This window comes from Myotis davidii, unplaced genomic scaffold (genome assembly GCF_000327345.1).
Source record: "Myotis davidii unplaced genomic scaffold, ASM32734v1 scaffold88, whole genome shotgun sequence".
NCBI lineage: Eukaryota > Metazoa > Chordata > Mammalia > Chiroptera > Vespertilionidae > Myotis > Myotis davidii.
In genome coordinates this window covers 2,401,811-2,407,414 of record NW_006300377.1, presented here as the reverse complement: position 1 = coordinate 2,407,414, position 5,604 = coordinate 2,401,811, and positions in this window count along the sequence as shown.

The window sequence follows — 5,604 nt, the reverse complement described above, 5'->3', positions numbered from 1 at the left end:
TTCCCCCAAAATACAATGATATGGGTTATTCCCTCCCCATCTACAGGTCTTTGCTCAAATATGACTTTCACATCAAGGATTTCTCCAACCACCCTTTCACGAAACTGCAAGCCCTACTCCTTACTGCTTCCCCCCTGTATCCCTTTTCACCATCTGACATTGGGTGCCCCTGTCCTCATCTTCCATTACAATGGAAGCTCCATGAAGGCAAGGGTTTCAGTCTGTTTTGTTTAAAACATTATCTGTTGTGTATACCACACTGCCTGTCACACAGTGAGCCCTCAGTTCATATTTGTTGAATGAATGGATTGACTGGATGAACCTTCCTTTACTTCACCAAACCTATTCCCAACCCCCATGTTCTTCACCTTGGTAAATTAGTCCACTATCCCCATCCCCCCATCACCTGACCAGGGGCCCGGGAGTCATTCCTCACACCTCTTCTCCATACTCCCACATCCAGTCAGTTCAGAATGAAGGAGAACGGGTGGGCCTTTTTGTTCATCATTCAGAAAGCATGGCCTAGAGCAGGTGCCGGGGCACAGTGATGTGCAAAAGCAGCTCTGGTTCCGGCCTTAATGGAGCTCTGTCTTGTCCGCCTCGTGAGTCCATCTCCCCTCCGTGCCTTTGTCAGGTCTCTGCGTCCTTCGCCTGGATGTGCCAGCTTGCCCGCTGGGCTCCTCCAGCCCCGCCTCCCTCTGCTGCCTTATCTGCCTCCATTTCCCCAGGTGGACACTTCATGCTCTAGTCATGCTTTTCATGCAGACTTTGCTTGTTTCCCTACCTGCCTCCTGCTCTGGAACACTGTTTGTTCTTGCTGATCCCATCACCTCCGGCCAGGCTAGCCTGTCCTGCCTCTGTCACAGCTCAGACATCCAGCCTGCGCTGAGCGTCCTTCCCGTGAGTCTGCAGTGGGCCTGGGCTGTCTGCCTCCTCCATTAGACTGTGAACTCCTGGAAGGCAGAAACCATATTCTCATCTCTGCCTTCAGCCTCCGCACAGTGCAGGCCACACAGGGGATTCCCAGGGCGTGGCTACTGGACTGCGGAATCTTGGAGAAGTTGTTTGCCCTCTCTAAGCCATTTCCTTATCTGCCACGGGGATAACAACTCCTCCTGCGGGTTTTGTGAGAATTCAGTGAGCTACGGGAGCCTTGCACACGAACCAGCATATAATAGGTGTTCAATAAAAGTCTTTCTTTTTCACCCCCTGCATACATAGTTCAATATTTCAGAACGAAATGTCACTGATCTCACCTGTGCTTCATTCTCCACTGCTGGCCTGCACCAGGAAATGGAGCCGCAGCAGCTCAAGTGAGAGTTAGCTGTAAGGAAGAACTTTTTAAAGGGAGCGTCATTAGTATGTAGAAAGGTTAAGAGCAGAAGCTAAGGAGTCAGTCTGCTTGGGTTTGCCACATACGAGCTGTGTGACCCTGAGCAAGTTGTTCAACCTCTCTGAGCCTCAGTTTCATCATTTTTAAAATGACGGTAATAATAAAACCCGCTTCATGGGATTCTTGAGAGAAATCGGTGACATTCTGCACGTGAGGCCCCCTGGAACAGAGCCAGGCACATAGTAAATGCTCAATAAATGTTTACTCTGGTGAGCTGAAAAGCAGGAGGCGGATGTGGAGTCATCCCCTCCACACCCCTCCAGCCTGGATACTTCCTCCTCCACCTCTTCTGCCCCACCCCCTCCTCCGTTGGACAGGGTGTCCTCTGTGGGCTGGAAACCCCACAGAGAGGCCTGGGGAGGGAGCCCCATTCTCAGCAGCCCTGCTGAGGGTCAGATTGTTTCAGTTTCTGTTATTGCCCTGATGTGTGGGGCTGCTGGGTGGGTCAGGGCGGGGCGGGGTGGGTCAGCCAGGGTGAGTACCCGGAAGTGGTGGCTGTGCTCATCCAGAGGGTTGGCCTGGCTGGGATACTCTGTCGGCTGAGATTGTGCAAACAGGTCATTGTGCAAACACGTCCCTGTGTGTGACCTCGATTGTGTAAACAGGTGTTTACTGGAGGCTGCCTGGCTTGGGCTGCCAGCTTACAAAAAGCATCCGAGCTGTTGACTCAGAAAGAAACCAGAATCTAGACATTCATTCTTCCTCGAACACCCCCCGCACTTTCTGCCTCCCAGCACAGGCTGTTTCCTCTGCCGGGGGTGCTCTCCTCTGCCTCCATCTCTACTGGTTGTAATTTTTTTTTAATATATTTTATTGATTTTTTACAGAGAGGAAGGGAGAGAGATAGAGAGTTAGAAACATCGATGAGAAAGAGACATCGATCAGCTGCCTCCTGCACATCTCCAACTGGGGATGTGCCCGCAACCCAGGTACATGCCCTTGACCGGAATTGAACCTGGGACCTTTCAGTCCGCAGGCCGACGCTCTATCCACTGAGCCAAACCGGTTTCGGCTACTGGTTGTAATTTTATCCATTCTTCAAGGCTTTCTCCATAAGCTTCTTCTCAGTTGCAGAGTCAAGGCCTTTGATACACCCCTGAAGTCACTGGTCAGGTTTTACCTTATGACCCTTTCTAGACTGAGAGCTCCATGGGGACAAGGGTCTTCCTTTATTCGCCTTGGAAGGGGTAGGAAACTGAGGCCCCGAGAGGGAACGTGACCTATCCCACGTCACACAGCCAGCTTGCAGCAGCTTGGGCTGTAAGTCAGATCCCTGCACTTGCTGTCGCAATCGCCACCGCTCCCTTACCCCCAGCCGCCTCTGACCCTGGGTGTTTACTCCAGGCACTGGGTGGGCTGGGACTCCAGCTGGAACCTGAGGGATGGGCGGGATTTGTACAGAGGAAGGAAGGGAATTCTGGGCAAAGGAACAGCAGGAGAAAAGGCATGGAGGCCGGGATGGGAAGGGTATGCATGGAGGCCACTAAAGAGGCAGGAGGAGGAAGCGCAGGCCTGGGAATGCTGGGGTGGGGATAGGTAGGGGCAAGCCTGCATTCCAGACCCAGAGATGACATTGACCCTGCACGACCTTGGGCAGCCCTGCCTCTCAGATTCCCATCTCCCCCTTGGTACTCCACAGATAACCCAACCCAAACGGACCCCCAACTGAGCTCCTCCACATTTTCTCCTGAAAACCTGCTTTTCTGTCCTGGCGAGTGGGATCTGGAAACCTCGACTTGACCTGGACTTCTCCCGGCCCCAAAGTCCCGCATCCGGCCCATCGCCCTCCCTGTGGGTGCTGCCCCTCTTCTCCCACCTCAGCGCCATCGCAGCAGTCAGGCCGCCATTGGTGTTCTTCAGGGTGACCCGGGGCCCTCTCCTGATCTCCCTGACTTTGTCCCTGGAACACCACCCTTGCTATACTCAGCCGGAGAGCTTCTTCCAAAACACAGGTCCTAGCGGGTCACTGTCCGACTGAAAAACCTCCATTGGTTCCTCGCTGCCATGAGATAAAGTTCCGGCCTTCCTCGTGGCCTTGGGGCCCTTCAAAACCAGCCCCTAATCCTCCTGATGCTGGGGTCTCATCTCTCCCTACTCCCTTTCCCAGCCTCCCCTTCCCCTTCCTTCCAGCCATTCCATGTACCATCACTGTCCAATCATGTATGTGCTCCTTTTCCTGGCTTCAGGTCTTTCCCACACTGTTCCCTCTGTTTGGGGTGCCCTTCTCCTTATTTCTGTGTCTTTCATCCTTTAAAAACCCAGCTGAATGCCACCTCCTCCGTGAAGTCTCCCTGGATTTCCCAGGGTGGGTTAGGTGCTGCTCGCTTGGGCTCCAAGTTGCTTTGCGAAGGCAGGGACTGGATCTGTGGCCCCAGTACCCTGTGCCTGGCGTGGAGGAGGTCTCTGTGAAAGGTGCTGAACAATGTGGATGTTGGACTTGTGTCTTCAGGCCTGAGGGGTCCCCAGGGGCCATCAGGTTACCTGCCAGGAGGTCTGGAGAAGTCTCTTCCAACCACTGGCCGCCAGCACCACACTCCCCTGCTTCCCTGGTGCAGAGACGGGCAGGTTTTCTCTCTTTGATGGGTGCCCCCCAGATGAGAGATGAGTCAATTAGGATGTAGTCAATGCTGAATGCTGGAGGGTGAAAAGCAGGCCCCAGGCTGCCAAGAGGCTGGACTGGCTGCCCAGATGTGCTCTTGGGGCCTACCGCTAGGGGAGGAAGCAGAGCCCTAGCTTGGCGGGGGGGGGCAAAAGGGAAGACCTCCCAACCCCCAGTCTGTGGTCCGCTGGCCAGGAGGGCCTTATCTCTGCTCCCCGGCCTGGCCTGCCAAGGTGTGGCTGGAGAGGGGGATGGTCCTGGTGGTGGTGGGATCAGAGGCTGAGGTGAGATAAAGCTCAGATGCTTATCTTGGCTTGGAGGAAGCCTCTCTCCGCTGCAGCCCTGTGGCTGGCGGATGGGGTGGGGGGCAGCCAATAAAGCGAGAGTCCCCAGGCCAGGCCAGCCTCTGCCCTGACCATGGGCTTCCTTTGGTGAGGGAGCCGGCTCCAGGCAGCTGGTTCACGTCCCCATAGCACTGAGGTGGGCAGGGGGAGGGAGAAGACAGGGCATTGTCCCTAAAAACCCCACCAGGAGTAGTGGCCAGAAGTCAATGACCTGCTTAAGGCAAGAGGGGTGAAGGCAGGTCCATAATTTCTGTGATGCCGGGTTGGCATTCTCCCCGGCTCCCGAGGTGTCCAGCCTGGACCTTGAGAGGAAAGGGGTCCCCAGAGGTAGCCAGTGCTCCCTCGGTCCCATGTCCCCTGCCCTCCAGCCTAGACCCAGGGACCACAGATAGGGGTTTCTGCCCACAGATAAGCCTTTGGGCTGAGGGACACCGGGGAGCAGAGAGATGGTGGGTTTTGCAATCTCCTTGTGGTTATAGCTGTTCTTATGAGTGGCTTAGACTTCTGGGACAAGGCCCGATATGTTATCTCTATCACCTCTCTGACTTCCCAGGCTGTTCCCCTACGTTTCCTGGAATGTCGAATTTATTAAATGTATTCATTTACTTATTCACCCACCCCATTGCCCATTTTCTCACTCTTCTTTCCATTCATCTTCTCACTCACTCACTCATCCATCCATCTACCCACTCACCCATCTATCCACCTACTCACCCATCATCCATCTACCCACATATCTATTCATCACAGCCACCCACTCATTCATCCATCTGCCACCCATCCATCCAATGACCGACTCATCAAACCCAGCAAATATTTTTGAGCTCCTCCTATCAATCAGACCCTGTACTTGGGTATGAGGAGAGTGTGTGAATAAGAAGCCAGGTTGTGATGGTTTCTCTCTCTTTTGTTAATTCTCACCCGAGGATATTTTTCCATTGATTTCAGATAGAGTAGAAGGGAGGGAGGGCGGGAAGAAAGGAGGGAAGGAAGGAGAGAGAGAGAAAAAAACCATCCATGTGAGAAAGACTCATTGATTGGTTGCCTCCTGCACACTTGGACCAGGACTGGGGATCAAACCTGCAATCCAGGTAACCTGCCTTGACTGGGAATTGAACCCATGACCCTTTGGTGTACAAGCCATGTTCTAACTACTGAACACACCAGCCAGGGCTGGCTTCATACTCTTGACTTGGATGCCTGCCCCATAGTCTTCCTCTCCACTATCAGCCTGACACCACTTGGGGGCCTTATCAGCCACATGGATA